Raw genomic sequence first — 17,177 nt, 5'->3', positions numbered from 1 at the left:
CATAATACATCACAATATATAGATAATTGCAGAGAGATACAGAAAAGCAAAAATTTTCTTGCTAAAAGATGAGTTAACATGTGTTCAAAGTCTGTATTAAATGTATTATTGTAAAAGAATTTAGTGCACTGACTAGGTAAATATACCTCTTATATGCCTTATTCCTTTTAACCATGTAAAGATGGGATTCAGAAAAACACATCATCTTTGAGTTCAAAAGATAACATAAAGGTTATGTAATTTTAGTGAATGTATGAGAAAAAATGAATTGGAATATAAAGGAAGGAAGGTTAAGAAAAGGGTGGGATATTCCTCTTTTTGCCTGCAAACTGCAAAATTCTAGTATTGGTAAAAAGCAACCTTGGAAAAACTTAAGTTATCAAAAATTTTGTGAGTTGTTTATTTGTATCTTTAAGTTCAATTCAGAGGAGAAATAACTGAGTGTCCAGAAAGCCTGTCTCCATCCTTCTATTGAAAAGTATAGGGTGGTTATATGGATTCTTGTTTCACTGACACTCATCTGTGCTGACTCCTGCATTTTCTTTCCATGATCTTCTATACCAAGTCACAGTAAAGGACTCTCAAATTGCAGATGTGCATTGCAAAGGCATTGTGAACTGAATTCCTGAATTTTGGCAGGTCTATAATATAATAATTTTATATAATTATATAATGATATATAAATTATATATTTAGCATCGATATATAAAAATATATAATTGTAATAAGTATATAAGTATAGTCCCCTATTTTGAGAGTTCTCAGCATTCAAGAAAAAAAAAGATGATCGAAAAGTACATTTTCAAAACAGTTTAAAAAAGATAGGTGTTAACTCCTTCAAACCAAATAAATGGTGCCTCAGCATGGGATCTTTCACACACAGACACCACATGCTTGCCTATATGGAACCCCTTCAACAGCACTAATCAAGTACTTAAAGGAAGTGCTTGGACACTCTCTCAGAAACATGGTTTGATATTTGTGTGGTCCTTTGTGGACCCAGTTGGATCTGATGACCCTTGTGGATCCCTTCCAGCTGAGGATATTCTATGATTAAAAAATATTTCCCCCATTTAAACACAAAGATTATGGGACAAGAAAATATACATTATAATGTTTCATAGTGTAGAATGACTATAAGCACACTCTTTGCTTGTTCTATAGGAAGGAAAAAAGTTCTTGTAGATTCAAAAAAAAAAGAAGTGAAATTCACTTTTCAACAATAGGCAGTACACTGAAATAATTTGGAACAAAATAATTCAGTCAATCCTATTAAAAACATCATGTAAATGCCATATTTACCTTATTCTCCTGAGGTGTCTATAGGTCAAACTGCTCAATGGCAAGCACACAGTGCAACACTGTCTTCCTCCCTCATCAATTTCCAATTGTGAGAAAAGAAATTAGACATTATGAAAGTCTCTTTCCACCTGCCTTTGCACAAAACTTAATCCTGCTAGCACTAATTACTCCTGTCACTAGATTGTGGCAGTCATTGATTGCTTTTATCGCCAAGAACAAATAATCCTACCTATAATAGTCTCAGGAAGAAACTTCTTTCTTTAGGGGTGATAATCCCTTTCTGGAAAGGTAAGGTTGTTTAAATAAAATATTAAAAGAGAATGTGTATGAAGAGCCTTTACTCTTCTTCTTCTTCTTCTTCTTTTTTTTTTTTTTTTTTTTTTTAAATGATGATTAAAATAATATTCCTTAAGATAACATGCAGATTCCATCCATTCTTAAGATTCCATCCAGATAACATGCCAAGCCCTCCTGCACAAACACATGAATATTTCATAGAATCACAGAATCAGAAGATAGCTTAGTTGGAAGGGACCAATCAGGTAATTCCAAACCAAGGGCAGGGACAGCTCCCACTAGATCAGGTTTCCTAAAGCCCCATCTAACCTGTCCTTCCAGGGATGGGGCACCCACAACTTCTCTGGGCAACCTGTTCCAGTGCCTCATGAAGAATCGCTTCCATATATGTAATCTAAATCTACTGTTTTGGTTTAAAGCCATTAACCCTTGTCCTGTCACTACACTCCCTGACAGAGTCTCTCTCCAGCTTTCTTGTAGGCCCCCTTTAGGTACTCCTAGGCCACTGTAAGATCTCAAGATTCATTCTTCTCAAGAATTTTCATTCAAAGTTTTTCATTTGGAAATACAATATGTCAAGAAATTCTATAAATCATTGTGGAATCTCAATGCTTGGAGATGGTCAAAACTGAGCACGGCCCTAAGAAACCTGATCTAATGTCACAGTCAACCTTGCTTGGAGCGGGAGGTTGGACAAGTAGACCTTCTGAGGTCCCTATCAGACTAAATTAATCTGTGGTTTTGTGCTTTTGCATTTAAAGCATGTAATTGGTCAAGATACATGTATCTTCAGAGTTTTCTTCTTCCTTAAAGCACTCCCACAAACTGTGGAATAATTGCCAGAGGTGACTTAGAAATTAAACTTATATTCACGTTTTAAAGAAAAGGTACAGTATTGAAGAAGCTTCCAGGATGGAGTGTAGCCGCACTACATAGAAGTTCCCTAGGTCTTCAACCTTAGAAGTTGACCATACTGGGGGAATTTGGTGTGCTGACTCTAAGAGGAACTGTACATAGTGTGGAACAGAGCAGAGACACCACGACCAGGCTCTGTGATAAGATGGGAACTTGATTGTTCTTGTGCACAGCAGAACCAATAAGCTGCACATTTGCTACCCTGAGCCAATGGCCTGTCATGTTTTTGACAAAATGCTATACTTTGGTGAACTTTGCCTATTATAATATCATTATAAAAGCACACCTCCATCCCAAAGGCTACCCTCCTCTAAGGTATAACCATGTCTCACTGAGCTTGTGCTTTAAATTTATAAAGTCTATACCTTTAAAAGTAAAATGAGAAAATTTCATACCAATCGCTGCAAAGGTAAGCATGGCTAGAGTCACTTAAGCTCCACATAAAAGAAAATGATATAAATTAGCTTAAGGAAGAGGGGATGTTAGGGAAGATACCATCATGTAAGGGAATATATACCTTCTGAATTCTGGGATCAGTCGATGGGCTGAGCCTCTCTTCCCCCCCATCTCTATAGAGTCACTTTATAACTTTTAATGCATTTATAGCCAGGAGGTGTTATAGAATCATAGAATCATAGAATATCCCGAGTTGGAAGGGACCCATAAAGATCATTGAGTCCAACTGCTGGCTCCATACAGGTCTACCCAAAAATTCAGACCATATGACTAAGAGCACAGTCCAAACACTTCTTAAACTCTGACAGGCTTGGTGCCATGACCATGTCCCTGGGGAGCCTGTTCCAGTGTGCAACGATCCTCTTGGTGAAGAACCTCTTCCTGATATCCATCCTGAACCTCCCCTGTCGCAGCTTGACACCATTCCCACAGGTCCTATTGTTGGTCACTAAAGAGAAGAAGAGATCAGAACCTGCCCCTCTGCTCCCCCTCGTGAGCAAGCTGTAGGCCACGATGAGGTCTTCCCTCAGCGTCCTTTTCCAGGTTGAACAGGCCAAGTAACCTCAGCCGCTCCTCATATGTCTTCCCCTCTAGGCCCTTCACCATCTTTGTAGCCCTTCTCTGGACACTCTCCAATAGTTTCATGTCCTTTTTGTAGTGTGGCGCCCAGAACTCCACGCAGTACTTCAGGTGAGGCTGCACCAGCGCAGAGTAGAGCAGGACAATCACTTCCTTCAACTGACTAGCGATGCCGTGCTTGGTACACCCCAGGACATGGTTGTCCTCCCTGGCTGCCAGGGCACACTGCTGGCTCATATTCAGCTTGCTATCAACCACAACTCACAGATCCCTCTGCAGGGCTGCTCTCCAGCGTCTTGTCGCCCAGTCTGTATGTATAGCCATGGTTGCCCCATCCCAGGTGCAGGACCCAGCACTTACTCTTGTTAAACTTCATGCAGTTGGTGATTGCCCAGCTCTCCAATCTGTCCAGATACTGTTATTGATACTTTTGGTATTTGTATGTACTTTGAAGGCAGGGAATTTATCACCGGCAATCCAAAGAACCTGTGTATCTGTTGCTTTAATAAATTGTACTACTCATTAATCTAGCCATGATAGTTCTCATTGAACGTGACCAAACTCTTTACGTGTGGCCATGATAGTTCATGGAACGTGACTAGACTGAGGGTGTATTATGTTATTTGTGCATCCATAATCACAGAATCACAGAATGGCCTAGGTTGGAAGGGACCTCTGAAGATCGATATTCATGCCTAACTTCTGAAAAGTTCTGTGTCTTCTCAAACTAACTGAGAGTGCACTCAATTTCCTCATCCAGATCATTGATAAAGATGTTGCAGAGAACTGGCCCCAGTACTGATCCCTGGGGGACACCACTTATGACCCGCCTCCAGTCATAGGAAGAGGTCAGGTTCGTCAGGTGGGACCTGCCTTTGATAAACCTGCGCTGACTGGGCCTGATCGCTTTGTTGTCCTGTATGTGCTGTGAGATAGCACTCCACATGATCTGCTCCATAACCTTCTGTGGCACTGAGGTCAGACTGACAACAGGCCTGTAGTACCCGGGGTTCTCCTTCTGGCCCTTCTTGTAGATGGGCATCACATTTGCTAACCACCAGTTGACTGGGACCTCCCCCAGTAGCCAAGAATGCTGATAAATGATGGAAAGTGTCTGGATGAGCATGTCTGCTAGATCCCTCAGTACCCTTGGGTGGATCCCATCTGGCCCCATAGACCTGTATATGTCTAAGTGTTTTAGTAGTTTGCTAACCATTTCCTCATGAATTGTGAGAGCTTCGTTCCTGCTCCTGTCCCTATCTACCAGCTCAGCGGGCCGGATACCCGGAGAATAACTGGTCTTGCTGCTAAAGACTGAGGCCAAGAAGGCATCAGCCTTTTCCTTATCTCTTGTTACTGTGTTTCCCCCAGCCAGCAATCCCATTACCTTTTGGGTTACAGAAGCCCTAATTCCTTCATGACAATTCCTGGGCACTTCTGTGATTTCTAACCCATCAGTATCCCTTGTGCCTTTGCTGTCACATGGCTCTCCATCCCCTACCTCCTCTGGGACAACAGACTGAAGGACCTTGCTAGCATACCATCTCACAACCCCTGGCATACTGCTCCCAGGCAAGCCTGGTTTTATCCCTTTTCTCCTTCAAATCTAGTTTAAAGCTCTTTCAATGAGTCCATTCAACTCCTGTTAAAAAACAATTTCCCCCGTTTGACACAAGCATACCTCATTTGTTGCCAGCAAGCTTGGTGTCTTGTCAAATGACCCATGACGAAAGCAAACAAACAAACATCAAACCAAAATCCTGCCTGTGACAAAAGTGCTTGGAGCCAGGTATTGATCTGCTGGCACTTCCTGTTTCTCCCATCATAATTCCCTGCAACTAGAGGGGTAGAAGAAAACACTACTTGTGCTCCTAATCCCTTAACCAGTTGTCCCAAGACCCTGAAGTCTCTCTTGATTGCCCTTGGACTTGTTGAAACTTCCTTGCTGCCTACATGAAAAATCGATTTGGGGGGTTTCATCAGAGAAGGAATCTTTCTCTTTGCATCTCTAACCCAGGCCCCTGGGAAGCAGCAGACCTCCCTATGAAGTGGGTCTGGTCAGCATACTGGGTCTTCTGTTCCCTTCAGAAGGAAGTCTCCTCTGACAATGACACAACCTTTTGTCTTTGTGCAAAGTTTTGATGCAGGGTATAGGCTGACTTAACCTCAGTGACACCTCCAAACTAGATGAACCGAACTCCTCAATATCATTTGGTTCCACTTGCAGAGCCTCATACCTATTGCACACAGGCACTTGGGGAGGTGGGGTATTCACTGAGGAGATGCACCAGCCACGCCGGGCAGGGACTTGTTGCCACTGCCCCATGTCCATTAGGTCACTGTGTGCAGCCATGTGGGGAGAGGATAGGGAATCCTCCATACAGTGTGTCTCTTCTGCCTGCTGGGCCTGTCCCATGGAAGGTAAGGAGCAACTTCTGTGGTCTGTCTCTACCTCTGACTCCCTGATACTCTTCAACATACTCACCTTCTCCCTGAGCTCTGTCACTAGGCAGAGGAGTGCCTCCACCTGGGTGCACCTCCCATGGTTGTGCTCATTCCTGAGCACTGCTGTGCTCACTCCTGTGCTGGTGCAGGAGCAGGGCTCACCCTGCAGCCTGACACCTGGCTGGCGGTGTGTTCCCCTGGAGCTCTGTCTGGGAAGCTGCATCAGTTGTGGTGCGTGTTCAGCTCCAAGAGGCCATGGCCTTCTGCCGGGTGGATACCATTGCTTCCTGATCGAGCCATCCAAGCTTCAGTGCCCTCTCTGCACACCTTCCCATGTGAACTGATCACAATAAATTAAATATTTGTTTAAAAAAATTATCATTTCCTATACCCTGTCTAACACTCCAATTGCAGAAATACAGTTTCAGTTCTTGGTGACAGTAGTCTCTAACCCATGCAGTTTTCTCACAGCTACCTCAGTGCAACTGAAAGATAAATCTAGTCTTAACCCTTAAGAAATGTTATTGTGGCATAAACCAGTTGGCACGTAGTGCCTTGAAACTGGCTCTGTTTCAGCAAGAAGTGATTTATAAGTTGCTTTTTGAAAATTTTAAAGCAGTTTTGAATCCTCTAGTATAAAATTCACAATGCAGTTCCAGCCTTATTACTCTTGGTTCCAGCATAATTTAACTAACAGAAAGCTTCTTTTCTACTATATGCCAAAATGCAAAATTATTGTATAGTGAATATTAGATTATTACAAATACAAAGACGTAAATGAAAATTATCCAAAGTTATAAAATAATCAAATGCAATTTTGTAATAAGTACACAGTATTACTCTAAAGTGACAGTGAATTTGACAGTTTTGTTTGTTTGTTTGTTTGTTTGTTTCAGTGGACCTGGAAATAGAGGAGATGTTCAGAACGTTCTCTCAGAACAAAATCTGGAGCCTAGATTTCTTATTTTAAGAACTGCACGGGACAGAACATCTGCTTGAGATATGATGTTATTATTCCTTCATTTGAAAATGCATTTTTGGTGATTCTGATTCTAGTAACTAATCAAAGAAAAGTTAAAATTCTTTATGTTACTTTACATAAAGAAGACAAACATAGTTCGCATGGGAACAAACATACCTAAGAAAATACACTAAGGGAAAGACTCAACGATGCACGCGCACATAGATTTTTTTAAGATCTCAGTTTCTGTTCTGTCTGCCAAAACAGCATGAAGATAGACAAGTTATGTTTAAAGTCAGATTCCAGATTTAGGCTCAAGGTTTTTGGCATTTGGAATGAGGAAAACAGTTTTCACTCAGGATACAGATGCTGTTGTTATTTGTATTATCAGGTTGTGCTGTGATAGAAAGCACATTTATTTCCTACTACATACTATGTGTGCAAATTATAATTTGTGCAATTAGAAATTAAAAAAGGAAAGGTTATAAAAAATGCTAGACTTCAATGTCACCAGTGTTAAATAACATTAAAGCAAAAGTTAAAGATGTAGCCACTGAACGTTAAAAAACAAAAAACAACAAAAAAAAACCACACACACAACAACAACAAAAACAATAACTCCTTTAAGAAAAAAGCCTCCCTGTAGCCAATATTAACATAAATTTCTTGGCTGGAGAAAGAAAGATCCAGTATTGCATGTGTTTATAAAATAATTCCATCTCTTTAAGACATCTGCCAGAGTAAGTTGTCTTCTACCTAGTCCTGCTTGGCTGGATTTTTTGTTATTATTTTTTTTCCACTGTGTGCCAAAGTGAAAAATACTATTCATTGTTTTAAAGTAGTTGGTCAGAAATTTTAAAACAGAGACTGACTTATTATGCTAGAAGCCCTTTGGGTGGAGAACTTCTCTTTCTGAGCTTTGTTGTGTAAAGAACTCAGATGGAACATCCTGTGTTGTACCACTGATTTTCCATATGGAAGCATGCTGAATGTCTCTCACTAAGCTTATTACTCAAGCCAAACGAAGCCAAGAGGATGGCCGTGTTACTATTTACAACAAACTTATTAGCCCACCTAAAAAAGCGTAATACTATGTAAATCATAATTAAAAATATATATATATTAAAAAGTATATCTCATTTGGAAGGGATTCTCTGTTAGAACTTTAGTAAATTTTGATAAACAAACCACAAAAAAATTGCTTAGTATTTCTGCAAAGTTATTTTTCTTTTTATGTTTTAACAAAACAATTTATATTTCATATCTGAATTGTTTTTTCAGTTTCTCATAAGAAAAAACATAACAATTCTTCTTTTCTTTATTAATTTTAGCTCTCTTTTGTAGTTGACTACATTAAAACAAATGGCAAAATATAAAAGTTATTATATACATATTCAGTTACATTGTACATATTCATTCTAAAATTAATACTGTCATTGTTATCAGAAACAGTTCACATATACCCATAGCTTATTATTCTTTAAATGAAGCAGCTCACACCACCAAAGTACTTTTTCATGCTGCTGTTATGGAAACAATCAATCCTTGTGTTCTACACCAAAAAGATAACATATTGAATTTACCAAACTGTTCCTTATCAACAGTGAACAAAACGTTCTGACAATTCAAGAGCAAATTGTTCTAACTAGTCAATAATTTCCTTGATCTGTATTTATTCTGAATTGAGTTGTGTAGAAAGGCCAGAGTAAAAAGGCAAAACAAAATGGAAAAATGTATTTAATTTCATACTGAAGTGAAAAGAATCAAAATTTGACTTTATATCCTTTCTATGGAGAAAAGTACACTTGTTCCTAACAACTGTTTTCATTTTTTGTTCTAGGATCAAAAATTCTCATCCATTTAAGCCAAAGTCTGGAGGCCTAGCCAAAAGGCAGTCAGGATCAAGGACTGCTTCCCTGCAATGCTTTAAAAAAAGAATGGCTAATCATTCATAAACGAAAATCAGAACATCTGCAGCACATCTCTAGCTGTTATGTAATGGTGTATGGGTTTCATGCAGGCTACACCAAAAGACAGTCTTGGGGAAAAAAAAAAAAAAAGCCATCTTAAATATTTGTTCTAATCTGAAAACAATGAGATGAAAAGACAAAACATTGTCAAGTGTATAAACACCACACAGGATTAGATCATATGTATTTGTCATTAGCCCAAGAAATTAATTCTTCCTAGGTGTTCATTGTGTTATTGCATATTATGGGCTAAAGAGAAATAACAAAGCAGGAGCAAAGAGGTAGGCACATGGGCAAGCGTTGGAGAGGTAGAGAGAGAACAATAGCATATGCATAGGAAGAGAAAAACTGCCTAGATCCTACTTGTGTCATGTAAGATTTCTGAGAACCACCTTAGAGAAAAGTATTTCTCCAACCCAAGGCACTCCTCAGTTTCTTTTCGTTAATTTCCAAGAATAGCATCATTTGAAGCTCAACATAATGATAATAATAATAAATACTTTATTTACATCATAAAACCTCTTTATATTATATTTTCATGAAGATTACTAACTCAACAAGGTTTTAAATTACCCTTAAAATTGCCTTCCTAATTTATTCTTTTCATCTTTGTATTCTTACGTTGGAGAGAATCTCTGCATCTCTTTCAATGAGTCTGAAAAAAAGTCTTTTTAAAAATATAATAAAATTTTATTTGGGGGAGTGGATTTTCATTTCATCTTAACTAGCTATCAAAATCTGCATACATATTCCCTTTTTTTTTTTTTCTGCAGGAAATGGGTTATTTTTGCTAAAAATTTTTGGTGGCATTTTTCTCTGAGAAGGAGGGAGTTTCATTTTCTATTTGTTAATGGTTAGAACAGACTGAATCATCGAAATGGGCACCTGCAGTTAAATACAAAATATTAATTCAATATAGTAATAAATGAAATAACTTCATTCTTCGTGGCCCTAATTAGAAATAAACCTCAGCAATTTTCTTATGCCACAGTTTTAAGTAGTTCTTACACTTCAATAAAGTGATTCATCAGAAGAAATGTCTATTTTCCTAAAAACAACTGAAGCAATTAACTGGTCTCTCTTTACCCACTTCTGAAGCAAAAAGAAAGATACATTCAACACAGAATATATAACCTCTTTTATTTATTCATTTTAAATTACCATAGAAGATGCTTCTGCTCCTGGTAATCACAGGTTCCATGGGAAAATAAGGAAATGGAAGATAAATCTGCTGACTTCATGGTAAAGGGAGTACAGATTGTCTATCTCCTTTACTGTTCCTGTGACTCTATAGGTAAATTACAGCAGTTACATGCTATAACAATTTAGAGCAGATAGACCCGTTTCCAGAAGCCATTCTCCATGCATCCTTTCTGAAGTATGGAACTCCAGATGGCTCCTTCTGAACAGCCCTAAAATGTCTCTCCTTGCCCTCAAACCCATCTTCTCATGCTTCCTGTTCTGAAAAACAGGGGCTAAAGACAGTTGGTATAAAATCAATAGTGGTGGTTTTAGAGATTAATCCAAGATGTCAATGAGTTATATCTCCTAGTGTTGATCCAAGGACCCAAATTCTGAAAACAAATCAATTTAGGCTTTCTTCCAGATTTTATTTTCATTGTTTTCTGTTCACACTGAACACCTAAGCCAAGTAACAAAAGCACTAAAGCAGATTGAGACCAGAAATAGTGTCGACATAGAGAACAGTGACCATTTTTACCAGCCAGACATAAGTTTGTGTTTGTCATAAGATACTTAAACTTTGAAAGCTTCCCACACTGGTATTTATAGAGGATTATGTCCTTTGTATAATAATAGTCTTTGAGTAGCTGCAGGTAAATGTGGGTCAGGTGGAGGTTGCAGTTTTGGCAGACCAGCGCGGAACATGATCCAGGTTTGTCAAACATTAATGTCAGTTGCCTTTCACTCATCTTTAAAGTACAAATGATAAAAGGTCAAATGGACTGTCCTCTGCACTGAAAACTGAAAACTGAACAATTATGAAGAGTAGAACTTCATCCAGGCAAGAGAAAGTCAGCCTGAAGGAAACATTTTACAATAAGACTTCCAGAAGTAAATTTTATTATTATTATTATATATATATATTTTTTAATATGAAATGCTTAACAATGAGTTAAAAGTCAACAACTTACTTTGGCAAAATCAATATAAATTTAACAGTGTGTGGATTTAGGTTTAGTTTGTTTATTCTCCCCTCAGTGAAGATGCATAGAACATAATCCAGAGGGCATCTGTGCAGGCTACTGCTTATGCAGAAGTCTCTGCAAGCTTCCAGAGGACATTGGGCAAAAGTGTTTGGGGACACTGTAGCTTGTGTCTTCATACAGTAAAATCATGTGTTTCCAATAATTCAGTTATTCATTTTTTCACTAACACTTTCTTCAGTTAATAAACAGCAGGAGCTATCATGGCCAGAAGCTCTGTCACTCCTGTGAAGCAACATAGCCAAAGGCACTGAACTATCTTGTATCTAGGACAGGCATTGTATGACAAGAGTTCAGGAACACACGTTATAAGGGTATTAGTAGGGTGAAATTAATGTTTGTCCCATAGTTACAGTTCTAGTAGAGCTGGATATCAGGGTTGTGCTTGTGTCCACACCTAATACATTTAGTCATTCATTTCCTATCCAGTTATCCAGGTTGAAACTGGATGTTTTGATGGTATGGCAGGACAGGACTGCTTTTATTGGTGCAGTAGTTTGAAGGACATAAACTTAAAAGTACAACACACCTTAAATAATCAATTAAGTTGAGGTATACATCCTAACAGAAAGACTGGAGATGGCCCATGCAAGTGTCCTATCAAGCTCCCTTCCTACATCTGGAGAAAGGAAAATGGCTTTTCAAGCACTCAGTGTTTCCTGAACAAGCCAACCCTTCCCCTTCCTGCTGTCATCCGGAGAGGGACACAGATCTGCAACAGGCAGTGCTGGAGAATGAGTGGTAGTGGGTGTTTGCAAACAGCTGCCACTACAGAGGGATGACAAAACCTCTTTTACAAGGTTTGATCCTGGCTGGCCTTCTTCAGTCTGTCTACAAACATTATTTCATCTTCATGTTCACTGCTTGTGCTTTGAAAAATTTATTTACAATTAGAAATAACTTTTCTTTAAACAAAATGTGGATTTTGGAATATTTTATCCCAACAGGCAATATCTCAGTAGTAAATTCTGCAAACTCATTACAGGGAATTAGGAATCTGCTTGCCATCAGCACTTCATAAAAAAAGAAATTAAATCAGTGACAGAAATTATGGTCATATTATAAAAACAGAAGTGCAGAGAAGTAAATAATCCCTCATTGAACTTCCTTGAGTGATACCAAGTATAATTGTTGCACACACCAACCATACATGGTATGGAAATTACAGAATGACACGAGAAAAAAACTGCTCTGCTCATGTAGCTCAACTCAAATCAGAATCAGTGTTTTTTTGTTTGCTTGTTTGTTTGTTTGTTTTTTAATAGCACATAATTAAATGACAATCACACAGATATACCTTCTGGATCAAATCAGCAAAGCAACATATAAACCACATTACTAGACATTCATTAGATCTTAATAAATACCTACAAATTTCTAAAGACCCCTTCATAATTAGTCCCTACAAATTTTAAATATGCATGTACACAAACATACACAAACATGTGCACACCCATCTCCCACAGTTGAGTCTCTTACAAACCCATGCTCCTTCTCCTAACACTGTGGGATCCCAATCTTGCACACCCTCCATGGGAGATGCAGGTGCTTCAGCTTCATGTGTACCACTGCCACTCCCCATACATGCTGACAGAAATAATGGTGACAAAGTCCCGTAGGAGTCATAGCTTCCCACCTGATAAAGGGTGTCTACTTGCTGCCCCTGTGCTGTCACCCCATAAACTGAGTGCTGGTGGCTCATGGCGTCTGGTGGTGGTGGGGTTGTTCTTGAGAAATAAATATAGACCATATTGCTGTCAAGGTGACTTCTGGTGGTGTTACACCCAAGTTTACTCTGTTATCCCCCAAGTATCTTAATGCATATGACTTTTCAAGCTGAATCTTTTCTTCTAAAGTTTCTCGCTCATCCTCTGGATACCATTTAATTTGGTTCATCATCATTTTAAGTAATCTTTTGCTAATGTTAATTTGCTGTTGACCATCACTATTGTTTAGGCAAGCATCCTTTCAGAGGAGAAAGTTTGGGGTATTCTGGTCACACACACTGTTGGAGTTCTAGTTCCTAATGTATTATCCAGGCTGTTTTACCAAGAGGAGGCCATGCAGATTGTCCTACAATGTAAGATGGAGAGACATACAGAGACAGTAAAGATTTTATTAATGACTTTTTCAACTTTTACACAAAGTGTTAACAGGAGTTTTTCAAAATGTTATTCATCTGGATGAACAGAGTTTAGTGTTCTGTTTTAGAGCTCTATCAAATTTCCTTTATCCATGCAGTGCATCTGGCTAATTCTGACACCTTCTTACATCCTAAAAGTCAAACATGATGTTCCAAGTGGTTTGTACAACATTGACACAGACAAATTTTTTCTGCTTTTCACCATGATATGACTTTAACATATGCAACACAAAAAACATTTGGAATTTTTTCTCTCATCTGGCATTCTGCCTTACTGAAACAGATTTAATTTGTCTTTTATGAGTTCTACTTTTCTTTTATGTCTCCCACATCAACACTGAATCTCTGAGGTACTGAAGTAACTCTTCTTTACGTGTATTAGTTTGACATTTTCAAAGATCACTCTTACTGTATTCCTATCCTGGGTTCCCAGTATTGCTGGGTCCCTTTTCATTTCTTTTCATTGCCATTACTTTTGCCTTACACATGACTAAGTGACCAAGGACCACAGTTTTCACTTAATAGATGGTGTAACTGTTACAGGTGCAGGTAAAAAAAGGAAAAGGAAAAAAGGTCTTTACTGAGCTAAGAACTTCCTTCTCAAAATCCTTAATCCTTTCTGAACTTAATCTCACCAGTAACAATATTGTTGCATCTGAAAAGCAGGTAACTCATTTGTGCTAAGATGTAGTCCTTTATCAATAACTTGGCTTTTCATATAATATACAATTCATATACACAAAGTTCTCAAATGTTCAGAAAAACAAAGTCTACTTTTCATTATAAAATCAGTTCATTTTCTAGTAAAAAAAGAAGACATTAAAGGTAGACACTCTTATACCTTAACAGAACCCTTAAAATCAATCCTGTATTTTGACTGAAGTAAAGTTTCAGGATACTGAAAAGCCTGTTTTTCAGTAAGGAAATTTTCACTGTGGAAAAGGGAGTACAGATATTATACATACGCATTCAGAAAACAACACTAAGTATTCTACCTTTTGAACATGAGGTGACACTAAGAGAAAAGGAACTTTCCTAACTGGGTTATTGCTGCAGAGTAGGTAGGCAAATATTTTATCTGCCAGTAAGACTAGGATTATGTGTCTGTGTTCTTAGAAGTAGTTCCAGAAAGATCGTGGCTAATATCGCAGCAGGTGGAGGAATTACAATGAATGAAACAGAATGAGCAGAAATACAGAAGTTGAGCACCTGTGCTTAGATACTTAATACTGTTATTCTATCGCTGCAAGATTAATTCCACGGTCATCTCAAAGAAATAATTTTAGCTGGCTGTATTTTCCCCTATACTTGTCTGATAAGTGATTTTCCTTCATAGAGATATATTTCAACTTTATCATTGTAAATTTAATATAACAGTTTAGTACACGTTCACGTTTATCAACATCAGTAATAGTTGCTCAAGAGAAAAAAAAAGAGTAATTTTCCTCTGTCTTTGGCGAATTCTGTAGTAGAATCTAAGTTTTATAAAATTACTGTGTATCTATACAGTTGATTTTTCTTTTTCCATGTACTTAGCATTCCCTCCTGTTCTCCTTCACCAAAGACTAGAAAGAACCTGTGCTGAGTTATTTCTGCTTCTCAGTCTGCCTCATCCATTGCTATATAAAATAATGTCTCTGGAAGATAGTATGGTGACAGCATGGCAAATATTTCAATTTCTGTTAATATGCAGATTGCAAAACCCTTGTAAGCAAACTGAATGTTAACAAAAGCAAAGGAAAATCCACAAGTGTCTGGTTATAGTCCCAATAAAGATAAATCCAACCAGCAGACTATATCAGACTTCAGTATGTGTTGAAGATTGAGTTTACTGTTTTGACAGAGACACATGTTAGTGCTTGAACATGAGTCCCTTTTACGCAAGGGTGACTGAGGGAGTGGGATTCTTGTGAATAGCAGCAGATGGAACTTCTAACTATTTTTAAATAGTCATATTAACAGATGCGATTGCACTAAACTAGGTGGACTTTGCCTTTATTTATTTGTGTGTGTGTGCGATGTGTAGTTTTGGTGAGATTTGTTATGAGTTATTCTTATAGTTTTTTGTTATCTGAGTTAGACAATGAGAAGCAGAAATTATGATAATGGGTTGTATTTGTAGCTATAAGGTGGTCCTCTTGCTCATTTCTGAGGAGCTACAAAGGAAGAACAAGCAATTCTAGACTTCTTTAAGGAATTTCTTAAGCACTGTAGTGTGTCAACAATACTGGAATGTGGCACACTCACTAAATAATCACACATGTATTCTGGAGTCATATTTCATAGAATTATAGAGTGGTTTGGTGTGGACGTGACCTCTAAAGGTCATGTAGTACAACCTCCCCTACAATGGGCAGGGATATCTCTCAGTAGATCAGGCTGCCCAAAGCCCCATTGAACCTGACCCTGAACACTTTCAGGGATGGGGCATCCACAACTTCTCTGGGCAACAAGATCCAGCATCTAACCACCCTCATAGTGAAGAATTTCTTCATTATATCTAATCTAAATGTACCTTCTTTCTGTTTAAAATCATTACCCTTGGAGCTGGCACTACACACCTTTGTAAAAAGTCTCTCTGCCTTTCCTATAAGCCCCCTTTAAGTACTGAAAGGCTGCGGTAAGGTCTTCTTGGAGCCTTCCCTTCTCCAGGCTAAACAACCCCAACTCTCTCAACGTTTTTTTTCATAGGAGGGTTGGTCCAGATCTCTGATCATTTCTGTGGCCCTCTTCTCTGGCTCTAACAGGTCCACATCTTTCTTGTACTTGGGGCCCCAGAACTGGATGCAGTACTCCAAGTGTCTAACGAGAGCAGAGTAGAAGGGGAGAATTAATTCTCTTGACCTGCTGGCCATGCTGCTTTTGATGCAGCCTAGGATTTGATTGGCTTTCTGGGCTGCAAGTGCACATTGCTGGCTTGTGTCAAGACTTTCATCCACCAGTACCTTCAAATCATTCTCTAAACAGCTGCTCTCAATCCATTCATCACCTAGTTTATACTGATGGGACTGACCCAGCCCAGGTGCAGGACCTTGCACTTGGAGCTGCTGAGCTTCGGAAGGTTTATGTGGCCCACTTCTCAAGCCTGGCTATGTCCCTTTGGAGGGCCTCTCTTTCTTCTCTTGTGTCAACTGCAGCACTCAGCTTGGTGTCACCTGCAAAAATGCTGATGGTGCACACAGTCTATGTTAAATAAAGATATTTGAAATTACTGGTCTCGATACAGGCACCTGAGGAACATCCCTCATCATTGGTCTCCACCTAGACATGAAGCTGTTGTCTGCAACTGTCTGGATGCAACCATCCAGCCAATTCCTTATGCACCAAATACTCCACCCTTCAAATCCATCTCTCTCAGGCTTAGAGACAAGGATGTTATGTGGGACCATATCAAAGGCCTTCCAGAAATCCAGGTAGATGACATCAGTAGCTTTTCCCTTCTCCACTGATGTAGTCAGTTCATCACAGAAGGCCACTAGGTTGGTCAGGAATGATTTGTATTCTTGTAGTTACCTGGGTCTTCCCGAGGAACTTCTCAGGGTCTTCCCAGGGAAGACTGTAGACCCAGTCTTACAGTTCCTTGTGTCTTTCTTTCTACTCCTTTTTAAAATGGGACTCATGTTTCCCTTTTTCCAGTTATGGGGGACTTCACCTGATTGCCATGACTTTTCAAATATGATGGAGAGTGTTTTGGCAATTATATCAGCCAGTTCCCTCAGGACCCTAGAATACATCTCATGGGGCCCCACAGATTTATGTATGTTCAGGTTCATCAGATGGTCTCGAACCCAACCTTTGCATGCAGTGGGAGGATCTTCACTCCCCCCATCCCTGCCTGGAGGTTTAGGGACTTGACAGACTTGAGAGGTGTAGAAAGAGTGACT

Source organism: Anser brachyrhynchus (assembly GCF_964034855.1).
Source record: "Anser brachyrhynchus genome assembly, chromosome: 8".
NCBI classification, from domain to species: domain Eukaryota; kingdom Metazoa; phylum Chordata; class Aves; order Anseriformes; family Anatidae; genus Anser; species Anser brachyrhynchus.
Note: the sequence above shows the minus strand (reverse complement) of the source record.